Below are 15,983 nucleotides of genomic sequence, written 5' to 3'. Positions count from 1 at the left end.
GAAGGAACAACATAGGGTTGTACAGATATACAGAACAAGAGTTACAAGAGGAGGAATATGAAAAGTATAGGAGGTTAATAGTGGAGCCCTCTTTAGACTTATCTACATGGTAGATAATATCATAATGCATTTAGGGGCAGATTTATATCGGACTTGCGCCACTTTTACGCCGCCGTTGCGTCACTTTTGTGACGCAGCGGCGGCGTAAACCCTGCGCCATGTTGCGCCCCATTTACATCGTGACGCATCTATGGAGATGCATCACGGTGTAAAGCCCTGCGCCACATGAAACCTGCGTCAGGTTTCATGTGGGCGTTTCAACTCAGGGGGGGCGTTCTGTTGCAGGAACGCCCCTGAAAAGTGACTCAGTGAAATATATAAGATTTAACTGAGTCACTTTCCCAACGCTGATGCGTCAAAACCCTGCGCCTGCTTGAAGCAGGCGTAAGGCTTGACGCACCATGTTAGGGATAGGAAAGGTTGGAACAGTGCTGGAGTTGCGTCGCGCTTGCGACGCAACTTCAGCACTGCGCCAACCTTACGCCGGCAGATGCGTCACGTATCTGCTTGTCCATGCGCCACGATGCGCCGCATTGTAAATGCGGCGCATCTGCGGTGGCACAAGGGCAAACTTGCGTGACGCATCTTCCCTGGCGCATCCAGGCTGATTTGCAGGGATGCGCCAGGGAACATAAATATGCCCCATAGTGTTATTGAAACAAATAAGATATAGTTATCAACAAGACATGGTGATGCATCGATAGGTTATATAAGTCATTGGATAATATTGCTGATTAGTGTTATAAGTGTTTTAGAAGCCAATATCCTCTGAAGAAAGGACATGGTCTGGCCATCCTAAATTGAAGTCTTTGGCGTATAAGACAAAATAAGGCTACAGACTTGTTGATATCTGGTTAGGTGTTTCATTAGGCTACATCTGCCTTGTCCTCCTGATAGCAACATAAACCAGAGTATATAACAGCACTGAGATGGTGTGAAATCACGCAGTGCCATTGGCCGGATTTCTGTTAATCAGGACACAATAAGTGGCGCTCAAAGAATTGTATCTGTAAGCTTCAAGGGAAGGCAAAAAAGCTACAGAGAAGCCCACTGTTCACATGGAGCACAGGGACACCATAGATTTGAGCAATGATTGTGAATATCATGGAGTGTTGGCACCTCTGGTGGAGCAAACATGATCTTCCAATCTCCTCCTCCTGACAACATGATTTGCTCAACTAGCTTAATAGAATGAACTATGATGTAATACAATATTTAATTAGAAAATTAAGTTGTGCAAAGAGTGTTTCTTATAAAAATGTACAAATGCTCTCTGCCTATTTGTCTGAGGTCAGTCGTATGCTAAAGAACTCTGTGTAACTGAAAGGAAGGAGTTTATCTTTTATTTAGAAACTGGCATAGTAATGCTACCAAAGGATCACTCACCTATCAATCCTAGGATTATTAAGATCTTTTAAGATCATTACGAAGGTCTTTGCAAACTAGATTCACAAATAGATCAACCCCTCTGCAAGCAATCAGTCCTGATCACAACTGCAGTTTAGCAGTTCTAGTCACCATCCACGTGGTTAATGATACTCCTCAAATCTCTAAACAATATTCTGAGCCATGTAATTTTGTCCGTGTCCGTCTCTGCAGATTTCAACATTGTTGATCAATAAGCCCTTATCAATACCTACGCAGTCAGAATGGCTGTTGATGGAATTGACCTGCCGTGGTTCATATCTTACTTGAGGAACGGAGCACAGCTACTCCAGACGAGGTCCAAAAATCAGGCCCAAATCCATCTATCATTCTGTGGTATCCACTAAAAGTTCATCTTGTCAGCAGCGATCTTCAGCCTGTATGTGGACCTCATGAGAGTTCTTCTAGCCGGCATGGCCATTAGTATTGAGGTATGCAAATCACACCTAGTGGGAAGTTCTACATTGGGCGCATACAAAAGAAAATGCAAAAGATACTTTCAAAGATTAATCTGGATAGTTGTAGTCCATGGCTCAACAACAGCACAAGGTCCCTTGACTTTTACATAGAAGCTGAACTCAACTTCAAGACCTACATTTGTTGGTCTGAAAGTAGGTAGCTTGAGTCCAAGAAGCCAGATATATTAATAAGGGAAACGTTCTTTCAATTATTTTTGCTAAGAATGGTCCATTAGAGATTGTATGATAGCTGTCTGAGTGTGGTGAAATGGGGTTCTTCTTGATGACTAATCTGATTGTTGACGATGGTTCTTGGAGTGCTACATTTGTAGAGAACAATATTTTGTTGGAGAATTGAGAAGGACAAGGGTCTGATGATGAGCTAGAGAGTTCTTTTACCTTGACCAGCTACTCAAATTGGCAGTCAAAGAGTTGTTTAAAGAATGCCATGGTCAGATTTACATAGCCCAAATAAGTGTGGGGACAGCAGTATGGTTGCTGGTCATCTCATTCCTGAAGTGATATTGTAGGATCCTTGCTGTTGAGTAAAGGTGGTCTGCAGCATCACAGGAAGCTTAGAAGGGAGGGTTCTTTGTGGTTGTGCATGTTGAGTTGCAGAATTTTGTGAGGATACTATGTAATTCCCTAGGGGGGCACTTGACTTTGGAGATCAGCCTGGAGTTTTTCAGCCATTTAAACTTTTTGATGTAAATCCTCCTTAATCTGTGCTCTGACATTTTGGTCAAACATATTTTTTCTAACACCATTATGGCATGCAAATTTCTATCTTCACCATCTTTAGCTCTTTGATGAACCATGGGGTCTTAGGTCAACAAGTCGGTCATATTGACATCTTGAGCACTATGTGCCTGTCAGTGTTTTTGAAAAATTAGTGGTAAAGCTAATCCAATTATTTTACTGGGCTGCATTGTATGATGCCGGAGAGATGAGAGTTAAGTATTGCATGGCTGAATTTGTTTGACTTATTGTAGATACTCTTGTTGGTCACTGTTGCAGTGGTTAATATTGTCCTGTGGAGGTTGACAATGAAGAACAAGAGGCAGTGATTGCTCCAAATAACTAAGGTTTCCTGTGTACTGTGATGAATTCAAGGAAAAAAAATGTTGCAGTCTACGAGTGTGCAGCAGAGTGTACAGACGTAGAGGCAAGCTGGGTTAATCTGACAACTCCTAGGTTCATCTTGAGCGTTTCTAGTTGTGTGAAGTTTGGTTCGTCAAACCAGATGTTATGGTCTAAGTATGTTGTGATTTACAGCAATATTAGGAATGCTGTGCAGGCTAACTCTGCATGCTGTTGGTCACACTGGTGTGTACCAGGGTTGTGCCCATCACGGGGGTCTGGACACAGCTGGAGAATTTGGTAGGGAGAGAGGAATCCACTGCATCCTGAGACCTGTACAGGGTGAGGGTTCATGGATGAAACTGGGACGGACCTGTGCTAATTGTTAACCTTTATCTCAAGGCTAATCCATGATTCCCAGGGTCAGTAAGGAGCACTGTGTGCTCACAGATAGCAGTGGGGGAATAGGAGAGGCGCTATGCCTCTGCATGCCATACCTGTCCCTGGCCAACATCTATAGAGGAAGAGGTGGCAGGAATCACGACACTCCATTGCTCGGGGTTAGAGAACGTTCCCCCTAGACTATGAATGCAGTTCGCTCACCTTTCACATGTATTGATACCGACAAAGCCCAGACTACACTAACCAGTACCACTGTATTGCACACCACCTAAAACAGCTTCAGGCACAACATGTACAGCTAGCACAGCCAGGGCCAGCTTTAGGGCAGTGCGACCAGTGCGGCTGCACTGGGTGCTGACCTGGGGAGGGGGCACTAACCTCAGGGGGGGCACTGTGAATAACATACAATTAAAAAATACCTGCTGCAGAGTTCCTTGTGCATCCACATTTCAGGCAGCCATAAAAATGCCAAGATAACTCTTAAAATTAATGTTGCTGCTAGAAAAAGAGTTCAGTTTTGTCTAATGGCAGTTTTGACTCACCATAAAGTAGCACAGAGGGTTAATTTGCCTGCTGCAAAGAATGTGCGTACTGTACAGATCACGGATTGGTATTTTATGTGGATAGCTGAGTGGGTTACTGCTTTTGTCACAGGGATCCTTTTGTTAGTGCAGTTCATATGCACCAACCCAAATATAGAACAGTGACTGTTATGAACTGTCATCAAGGAGCTGAATGCAAACTGCATAAAATAGGTAAGGAACATTATGTTTTTTTTTCCCAGTCTTTCATTCTCTATTACTAATGTTGCTAAAAAGGGTTTGGTTGGGTAGCATAGTGATGCATTGCAGCCAATTTTATGCACCCATTTTTATTTCATCATTCTAAAATGGAGGGTGGAGTTATAGATTTCCAGACGAGGGAGACCTGGGTTTCCAGAATATTTCCCGTTATTATCAAAAAGCCCAGCTCAGGCTTTCTTTAGAATGTTCCCGTGACAAATCTGAAAAGCATTTGCTTTTTAAGGATAGAGTGGTAGAAGGACAACTTCTTTGGAAAATTCCTTTCCTCTACAAAACTGCCCTTGCCAGGAGCCTTTATCTTTCTCCTATCACTAGAACCTCTTTAGATGCCCGGGACAGAGTGGCTGTGTGAGATTGCCTCACCTCATTATCCTCTCCCCTGATGCCAATTGTTGGCAACCCAGATTTTACTCTGGGTCTAGATCTCTTAGATTTTAGAAACTGGTGTCAGACCGGCTGCCGATCCATTGGTCATTTATTTGACAAAGAAGGGCCCTTACCCTTCAAACGTCTATGTTCTGACTATGCCCTGCCTGACACAGAGCAGTTACACTATTTTCAGACATTGGTTGGTGCACCCTTCAGTTCGCCCTAAGGCGCAAAGCTTTCTTACCCCTTTCAAAAAATGGCTGTTCAACATCCAATACATGTCTCATGGCTGATCTTTTCAGCCTTCTCCGATCTGCGGTTATTCAGCCTAAATCCACAAGTCAGAAACGATGGGAGACAGAACAGGGCCGTTCGCTGACACAGAGGGAGTGGGGGAACATGGCTCGTAATATGGCCAGTATTGAAATGGGTACCAAGATCCTCACATATTGGTATCTCACACCTACCCATTTACATAAGGGCAACCCTGCTCGCAAGCCCAGTTGCTGGCTCAATTGCAGCTCCCCGGTTACTCTACTTCACTTACTATGGGAATGCCTGAAACTCACATCCTATTAGGTGCAATTGCTTGATGACATTAATACCCATGTCAATACACAGCTCCCATGCTTTCCAGCCTACATAATTCTGGGATTACTTTCCTACTTAATTCTCATTGAGGACAACAAGTTGGTTTGTCTTTGGGGGCGGCCCTGCAGAATAGCTTCCGACCTACCAGGGATGGTTACATGGACTTGGTACATCTTAGGAAAGGAATGCCTGACCCTTTCTCGATTGTCCCAGGGCGCCTCCTTCCCTGACTAATGGCACCCCTTCATCGCATTTTTATCTTTGGAGTTCTGAGAACTTCCCTGCCCCAGATATTTACGCCTTCTCCGAATAACTGAGGCTCCTCTTAGCCTTCCAGATGGGGGATCTGGTTGACTTGTTCGATCTAAGTCCACGAGACCATACTCTCATTCAATCTCACCTGCATTCTGGTTCTCTGGGAGGAGTTTGGGGTTTGTTAAGGGTATTTATATTGATAACACTAATTATGGGCCAACGGCCCCTCTATTGCTTTTTTTTGTTCTGAAAACATTAAAGAGATTCAAACCATAAAATGGAGGGTGGACATTTCAGCACAGTAAATTAAAAGTAAAAAATTTAAAACAAACTGTGCACACGCACAAAAAAGTAATCAAGCAACTTCATAGCACATTGCAGCTGTCAGGCCGTCATAAACAAATATTAAAATGAACCAAATAATTAAATGAGAAATGGGGTGTGAGAATCAGGGACGTGGAGGGGAATAAAAAGATGCTACTACAAAAAGTATTATAAATGGGATGAGGAATGAGGAGTGGGAAGAGGAGCATCAGGGAACTACAGAGGTGAAGGGGAGTTTAAATATAGCTCGCAGGAGGACACAGGAGCAAATGGGGAGAGAGCAAGGAAACACATTCACTCCCATGGTGTGCTGAATGCAAACTGAAAAGAATAGTTCTGAAAGTAAGCAGTAGGAGGATACAACTTCTCCAGCTCAAATACTGTGTGACCAATGGATCTCTGACAAAATTTCGAAGGTCAGAAATTCGACCTACAAAAATATCGCAACAAAAATATCGTAGTCAAGAATATCGACATCCTATCTACAACACGGTAAGTACAAAAATATCGAAAATAAAATATCGTTGTCAAAAATATTGTTTTAAAAAATATCGGTTTTTTTTGGTTACTAAAAACATGTAAAATAAACATAATAATAATTATAAATAAAATAAATATAATTAAATATATTTCCTAATGTTAAAAATTAATAATTAATCATTATAATTTACTAACAAAATAATTAAACATATACATATAATATATAATATATATATTTACTTAATAATGTTTTTATAATTATTTTAATAAATTATAAATTATTTAAAAATATTAAAAATTGCAAAAACATTACACACATAAAACAATAACATAAATAAAAATTAAATAATTATATATAACAAATTAAAAAAATTACATTTAATTTAAATGTTGTTAAAATTAATTATATACTACATTAGCTAAAATATTAAATAACAGAGACAATAAAACTACTACTCCAGCTCCAAAAAACAACAGTAAGGACAATTTCGGATAGCGGAGGGCTAAAAATTACTATATTCACTCCAGATAGTGTAACAGTAGGGAAAGTGTTGGATAACGTAGAAGTATAAATTATTATTCCGACTCCAGGGAGTGCAACAGTAAGGAAAGTGTTGGATAGCGTAGGGGTAAAAATAACTATTCCAACTCCAAAGAGTGCAACAGTAGGGAAAGTGTTGGATGGCGTAGAGGTAAAAATTAGTATTCCCACTCCAGACAGTGCAACCGTAGGGAAAATGTTGGATGGCGTAGGGGTAAAAATTACAATTCCCACTCCATACAGTGCAACAGTAGGGAAAGTGTTGGATAACGTAAGGGTAAAAATTACTATTCCAACTCCAAGGAGTGCAACAGTAGAGAAAGCGTTGGATTGCGCAGGGATAAAAATGACTATTCCCACTCCAGACACTGCAACAGTAGGGAAAGTGTTGGATAGCGTAGGGCTAAAAATTACTATTCCAACTCCAGAGAGTGCAACAGTAGGGAAAGTGTTGGATAGCGTAGGGGTAAAAATTACTATTCCAACTCCAGAGAGTGCAACAGTAGGGAAAGTGTTGGACAGCGTAGGGCTAAAAATTGCTATTCCAACTCCAGAGAGTGCAAGAGTAGGGAAAGTGTTGGATAGCGTAGGGGTAAACATTACTATTCCAACTCCAGAGAGTGCAACTGTTGGGAAAGTGTTGGATAGCGTAGGGGTAAAAATTACTATTCCAACTCCAGAGAGTGCAAAAGTAGGGAAAGTGTTGGATAGCGTAGGGGTAAAAATTACTATTCCAACTCCAGAGAGTGCAACAGTAGGGAAAGTGTTGGATAGCGTAGGAGTAAAAATTGCTATTCCAACTCCAGAGAGTGCAAGAGTAGGGAAAGTGTTGGATAGCGTAGGGGTAAAAATTACTATTCCAACTCCAGAGAGTGCAACAGTAGGGAAAGTGTTGGATAGCGTAGGGGTAAAAATTACTACTCCAACTCCAGAGAGTGCAACAGTAGGGAAAGTGTTGGATAGCGTAGGGGTAAAAATTACTATTCCAACTCCAGAGAGTGCAACAGTAGGGAAAGTGTTGAATAGCGTAGGGGTAAAAATTGCTATTTCAACTCCAGAGAGTGCAACAGTAGGGAAAGTGTTGGATAGCGTAGGGGTAAAAAATACTACTCCAACTCCCGAGAGTGCAACAGTAGGGAAAGTGTTGGATTGCGTAGGGGTAAAAATTACTATTCCAACTCCAGAGAGTGCAACAGTAGGGAAAGTGTTGAATAGCGTAGGGGTAAAAATTGCTATTCCAACTCCAGAGAGTGCAACAGTAGGGAAAGTGTTGGATAGCGTAGGGGTAAAAATTACTACTCCAACTCCAGAGAGTGCAACAGTAGGAAAAGTGTTGGATAGCTTAGAAGTTAAAAATAACATACTTATTAATACAATAATTCTTTAAAATAATTATTAATGTAATTATTAAATTACTCAAAATTACTTAAAAATACCAATAGATATTTATAAAAAACATAACTACCAATAAATAATTATTTAGCAATAAATTATTAATAAATACCAATAAATACTAATTAATGAATATTAATTACCAATTGAAAATTATTGAACAATTACATTTTTATAACAAAAATAATTATCAAACTTTAATTACGAATTAAAAAATATTAAACAATTGCATCTTTTTTATACCAAACATTATAATTATTATACATTAATTACCAATTAATAATTACTTATTAATATATTAATTAGAAATATCAATAAATAATATTTAAACATATCTAATTACCATTGATTATTAATCTACAATAACCCAATTTTCATAACCAAAATATTATAATTTAAAATATTTACCAATTAATAATTAATCTCCAATTAATTAATTATCAATATCCAGCAACAAATTTAATAATTACTTAATTAAATTTCAATTACTTCCAACACTATTCCCCTATAAACGCACGAAACACTCAAATAATAAAATAATACAGTTAACATAATTATCAATTAATCAATTAATGAAAAGTAATTACCAATTAATAAAAATTAATTACCAATTAATACTTAATTAACAAAAATATAATTATCAATACCAACAAATAAATATAAATATTACTTAATTACAATTAAATTACTTCCCACCCTATTCCCCTATACACCCACAACCCGCTACAGAATTTAAATGCAAAAATTATTTAAAATTAATTTATAATTCCTAAAAATTTATAATTAATTTCACATAATTCAATTACTTCCCACCCTAATCCCCTATAAACCCACAACCCGCTACAGAATTTAAACGCAAAAATTATTTTAAATTAATTTATAATTCCCAAAAATGTATTATTAAATTCATATAATTAAATTACTTCCCACCCTATTCCCCTATAAACCCACAACCCGCTACGGTACTAAAACACAAAATTAACTTAAAAAAAACATTATTAACATAGAAAAATTATATACATATATTTTAAACCAGTTGAACACTTAACAAAAAATAATTAACACATACATATTAAATACATGATAAAATAGATAGCAATATTATACATATTGATATTAGTGACATGGATATTAGTAACATCGATATATTTCATATGGATATTACTAACTTCGATATTACTAACATCGATATAAAAAAATCGATATTACTTGCCTTAGGGTCGATATTCTGTCCATCGATATTCTTGACATCGATATTCTTTCCCTTCGATATTCTAGACTCGATATTATTGTAGGTCGAAATTAACTTTTTGATATTTAGACTGCTCACTGTGACCAATATGCTCCTGAACAGGACAGACTCAAGGATAGGGAGAAAAATCATCAAAACTAAAGCAGACACCTGAGATAGAAAACACAACCACCCAATCATGAGGAAGTAGCTGACACAAAGCAACCATAAGGTGCCGATCACGATCCGGTAAAAAATATCCCCGTGCGACTCGTATCCGGTCTTTTTACCGTACGAATCGTACAAGTGCCGTACGAACTGGCAATCACGATTCGCATGGTAAAAAGTCCATACGAACCGCATTGGGAAAATTTCCCCACACGTCCTCGGGTCGGAAAATGTGTCCGACACGTCCTCGTACGATTCACCGTACAAACGTGAAAGGTGAAGTCCGACCGGGGAATCACGATCCATCCCGGGCGTCCGAATGTACAACCGTATGGTGAAAAGACCGTCCGCACCGAACTCCCATAACGACCACGGAGACGTCCAAACAGGTGCCCGGTACGTGCCGTACCCCCCCCCCCAGCCCCCGTAGGTACGTGCCGACCCCCCCCAGCCCCCGTAGGTACGCGCCGACCCCCCCCCCAGCCCCCGTAGGTACGTGCCGACCCCCCCCCCCAGCCCCTGTAGGTACGTGCCGACCCCCCCCCAGCCCCGTAGGTACGCACCGACCCCCCCCCAGCCCCCGTAGGTACGTGCCGAGCCCCCCCCAGCCCCCGTAGGTAAGTGCCGACCCCCCCCCAGCCCCCGTAGGTACGTGCCGACCCCCCCCCAGCCCCCGTAGGTACGTGCCGAGCCCCCCCCAGCCCCCGTAGGTACGCGCCGACCCCCCCTGTGTGTACACCCTTGTACGCGTCGAACCCCCCGTGTATGTACGGTGCGTACCCCCCCGTGTACGTTCGAGTCGTACCCCCCCCGTGTACGTTCGAGTCGTACCCCCACCCGTGTATGTACGGTGCGTACCCCCCCGTGTACGTCCGAGTCGTACCCCCCCCGTGTACGTTCGAGTCGTACCCCCACCCGTGTATGTACGGTGCGTACCCCCCCGTGTACGTCCGAGTCGTACCCCCCCCGTGTACGTTCGAGTCGTACCCCCACCCGTGTATGTACGGTGCGTACCCCCCCGTGTACGTCCGAGTCGTACCCCCCCCGTGTAAGTTCGAGTCGTACCCCCCCGTGTACGTTCGAGTCGTACCCCCACCCGTGTATGTACGGTGCGTACCCCCCCCCCCGTGTACGTTCGAGTCGTACCCCCACCCATGTATGTACGGTGCGTACCCCCAGCGCGTAGCGCTGGGGGTACGCACCGTACATACACGGGTGGGGGTACGACTTGAACGTACACGGGGGGGTACGCACCGTACATACACGGGTGGGGGTACGACTCGAACGTACACGGGGGGGGTACGACTCGAACGTACACGGGGGGGGTACGACTCGGACGTACACGGGTGGGGGTACGACTCGAACGTACACGGGGGGGGGTACGACTCGGACGTACACGGGGGGGGTACGCACCGTACATACACGGGGGGTTCGACGCGTACAAGGGTGTACACACAGGGGGGGTCGGCGCGTACCTACGGGGGCTGGGGGGGGTCGGCGCGTACCTACGGGGGCTGGGGGGGGTCGGCGCGTACCTACGAGGGTTGGGGGGGGGGTCGGCACGTACCTACGGGGGCTGGGGGGGGGGTCGGCGCGTACCGGGCCACCTACTCTGGTCGATTCGCGCCGTACTTCGCTTTTGCGGCACTTTTTGGGTGCCGTGAAAATATTGCCGTCCGGACTGCTGTCGGTTCGAATCGTAATTCCTGGTTCGTGAAACGCTGCCTGAAAGCGTCCCGACGTCACGTCGCAGCATTCCCGGATCACATTCGTATGTATATTTTCGTCGGTCGGTGTTTTGTACGAATCGTACGGAAATGGTGTTTCCGTGCGAATCGTAATTCCATGTTTGTAAAGTTTTACGACCGGGTACGAGTCGGACGGGGAAAACGCTCCGACCGACGGTTCGTACCCGGTTTTTACCGGATCGTGATCGGCACCTAAGTGTATGATATGTACTGGAAACAATAGGTCTGCCAGCACTCATCTAAAGCTCTCTGTAGTCAAGATATAAGAAGGAAAGAGCCTCCCTCACACACATAAATAAAATTAATTAGGGTTGGCTCTGAATGAATTTGAGCATGATGAGGGAATTCGTGAAGGAAGATGGAAGAAGATACATGGCAATCTGGCCAGACTGGGAAGAGATTTGAGGGTTCAGATGGAAAAAATATGGTTTCGGAAAAACTGTTCACCTATTAACAATTACATCTTTAGGCAATATCTTAGGGCCACATGTACGTAGCTCTATTCATGTCGCAAATGGCCCAATTCTGCAAAAAGTCATTTTTCTATGTACAAAGGCCCATTTTGAGATTCAGTAACCTATTACCAAATCGCAAAATGGGTTAGCAATTCGGTATTAAGCAGTGGCATGTTAAGGGCGCTGCTTCCTAATACTGACTCGCAGTGGTATGGAAGAATATTTTGCGACTGAAATGCGGTCACAAAACATTTAGATTTTACCACCAACTTGAAGTTGGTGGTAACCCATTCACAAACAGGAAGGGGACCCCTTCCCCTTTGTGAATGTATGCGAAAAGTTTTTTGAGGGACTACTGCCACCTTGTAAAAAATTTCCTTTTTGTTTTTGAAATGCATCCCGTTTTTCTTTAAGGAAAATGGGTAGCTGCATTTGAAAAAAAAGTTACTTCATTTAAAAGAAAACACAGACATGTCTCCAGCAGGCCACCATTTGTGTTTTTAGCAATTCCCAATGTGTAGCAAATTTCGACCTACCTCATGAATATTAATGAAGTAGGTCAATTGTGACGCCATTAGGAATCGCTAATTGTGTCAAAGGCACATTATTACATAGATGTTTGCGATTACCTAAATGCCTAGGTCATCGCAAAATATGAAAACTACGTACAAGTGGGTCTAAGTAGTCATTGAACAGTGTAATGGCAAATGTGCACAAACTCACTTTTGAGGCATTGTCATGCCTGCTCTGGTGTGAGAGCCACAGAGATCTTAGTGTCACCCAAATAATTCATCAAATGTAATATTGCAGAGGCTGCAGTACTGCAGTGCAATGCAGCACCACAGGCTCTGGAATGCTGAAAATCACCTCAGCCAATAATACAATGAGACTCTTACTGGAAATTGCAGAAGTTCTTGGGGGTGAGCGGGAGGCCAGAGTCTGCAATGTTGGGTGATGCTGGCAAATAGATACACTCCTTAGCAGTGCTGGTAGCAAGAAGATCATTAGCTGTGAGAATCCAGTGAAGAGGCACATCGATACAGAGCAGGATGTGCAGTGGGCGAAACAAGATTACTAAAAAGACCTTGATGGATGGAAGAGGTGGCAATGATATGCTCTTCTTGGCAGCTACAGTGGTGCAAAAGTCCTGAGTTTTGCTCCGGTCACATAGAGGTAAGGCTAGTAGCCTCAGGGATGGAGCCATCAGTGACATAACATTGCAATTCGGAGCACGGCTAACTGCAGCGCTGTGGCTTTGCCTACAGGACTCCTACAGATAGGGTGATTGGGAGGTGGGGCATGTACAGGTACCAGCATTAATGAAATTCCTACAGTTTTTTATTTATTTAATTTTACATTTGTAAAAACAACACTCAACATAAGTAGATATGTTGACATCATTGAAGTGCACAACAATTTAAATCTTATTGAACAAAAATATACACACTTATAAATGACTGTAAGGGGAAGAAGTAAAGGTGCACATCAAGCTTATACCCCACTGGTACCAAAGCATTCATATGACAGCCTAGAGCCAAGTGTTAGTAAAGCTCTGCACCATCAGCAATTATCCTTGCACCAGTCGATCAAGGTACAATAAAATATGTTGAGTGTTACAAGTCTTCCCTCTCCTGTTAAGAAGAGCACAATGGAAGGGACTCCAAATATTGCGTGGTCTTGTCATATTGGGTAGAAGTGCGGCATATGTCTCAGCATTCACCTTATAGCACTTTGCATCTTGCAACCATGCTGTAATTGAAGGGGAATGGCTCTCAAGGCAGGACATAACAACCCTTCTCGTGACCATAAGCAACTGAGGAGCTAGCTTTAGCAATCTATACGAGGTAGCAGAGACAGGACACTCGTGGACAGGTTTCTATAGTATGGTGAATCATGTACTTTTAATACCTCACACCAATAATGTTTGGCTTGAGGGCTCAACCCAGCCAAATGGATAAACTACACATTGCATGAATATTCTCTGTCTGTGTCAAATGTATGCATGATAGCCGGTGTGAAATAAAGGCAATGGAAAATTTGACATGAAGTAGTTTTATCTACAGTTTAGAGAAATAGAGGGACTTTGGGTGCATCAGAATAGCTATTTCTCTTCTGTGAGTGTGTCCATAGTGTCAGCTTCCCAGTATCTCCTCAAGTGAATGGTGATCTCTTCCCTAGTGGTATTTGACATATCATACAGCCGCGACACCCAACGTCAGACATTTTGCATTTGTATCAGTTTTCATTCACCTCATATTCCATTTATGTTGGAAGAGAGGGTTTGTGTGCACATGTGTGTAAGAGAGAGCCAGCTGGTTCTGCTGCGTATGCACCTGAACCATTGTCGTCTATAATTGATTTACAGGTCCTGATGGCAAAAGGGGATGTCATATTTTTAAACCTTAAATTTAGGAAGGATGTCAGTCTGTTGCAGTCAAACTTCATAAAGTCCATTCTAGAACTTGATTACTCTTCCAAAAAGTAGAAATATGGGAGGATCATATGGTATTTTTGATGGCCAAACAAGTTGATAAACAGGATGTTGTGTCGGAGAGAGTGACCTTTCTGAAGCAAAAAGCAGCACTTACTGGGGTGGGCAAAATAGATTTTCTCACAACAACCTGTTCATAAGAAGCATCAACGCAGGCATCGTGAACTCCGCATTGGAATCCCACATCCAGAAATTATTGCGCACACTATCAAAGGTGCCTGAAGACACTGACATAACTCTTAATCACACTGACAGTGTACACTCTGCATTTCAACAAAAGAAAAAATTCGATATCGCGGCGTTTACCCTCGACAGGTAGGTGGAATTCAGATATGGCACATTACACTTATTTAAGGAAAATATTCCTCATCGATTGTGCTTTCTTTTTCGCCTGATCTTCACTTTCAGTTGGAAAGCAATGTGCAGTGTAGTCACGTGAGGACACCATGGAAGTTGTGCACCTAGTTATACTTTGCCCCGCGAAGGCTATAAGAAATGTGTTCATATAATTGACAGGCACAGTGTAGTATCCTGCATATTTATTGTAAGGTGTTTTACCACCCCTGCTCAGCCAGTGCCTGTGCTCTGACTCATTAGAATGTTGGAGTCTGATGATGCCTCGGAATGTTGGGACTGAGAGCTGAAGTGACAGTTAGTCATGAGCGGAGCAGCTGACAGGCAGCTCCAGGTGGGGCTCAGATCTACTACATATCTTCTTGACGTCCTGTACCTGCTACTTGTTATCTTCTTGAATAAAACGTCCTGAATTACAACCTAATAGCGTGGACCTCCTGACTACACACAGCTGTCAAATTTAGAGAAATGAGAGGAGCTTCAAGAGGTGCTTTGGAAAGCCTGTTGTCAAAAGCCTGCTGATTGCCCAAAGGCATCCTAGGCAGGTTCACCAGAGGAAAAGAAGAGGCGGACAGTACTGAAGAGCAAGTGAAGCCAATCACCAAATTGGCTGTATTACAGCCGTGAAGCTGGTGGAGTCAGTTAGAACCCACACAAAAGGGTAAATTGGTGCTTACATCATCTCAGAACATCTGGTTAGCAAATGGAGCAGACACTAAAGGCCAGGAAGATGCTAACAGATATCATGGCCACTTGGAAAGAAATGACTGCTAGTTGTGGTGGCCCAGCATACTAACGGATCCATGCCCTGCATTTGGAAGGTGATTCCTACCTCGCCAGCCTTGAGGGAAACGGCGTTTCAACCCGGATCCTTTTTCCTGGTCTCTGCGGTGCCATGAGGCGAACGGCGGTGCATCTTAAGAACTACCACCCCCATCATTCCCTCTTCCGGGCGCCTGCCTACCGTGTCATCAGGCAGCGCCGGGGAGGGTTCATAGCCTCGGCTGCAGACCCGCAGCGCGGGACGCTCTTGCCCTGCATTTGGAAGGTGATTCCTACCTCGCCAGCCGTGAGGGGAACGGCGTTTCAACCCGGATCCTTTTTCCTGGTCTCTGCGGTGCCGTGAGGGGAACGGTGGTGCATCTTAAGAGCTACCACCCCCATCATTCCCTCTTCCGGGCGCCTGCCTACCGTGTCATCAGGCAGCGCCGGGGAGGGTTCATAGCCTCGGCTGCAGACCCGCACTGCCTGGACCTGACTGGACTGGGCCACCCCCCTAACATTGTCACACCTGCAGCTGCTGGAAAGGTAGATTTGCACTTCTAGTTTGCATTGGTTACATGACTAGTGTGCACT

Source organism: Triturus cristatus, chromosome 8 (assembly GCF_964204655.1).
Source record: "Triturus cristatus chromosome 8, aTriCri1.1, whole genome shotgun sequence".
Classification (NCBI taxonomy): domain Eukaryota; kingdom Metazoa; phylum Chordata; class Amphibia; order Caudata; family Salamandridae; genus Triturus; species Triturus cristatus.
Note: the sequence above shows the minus strand (reverse complement) of the source record.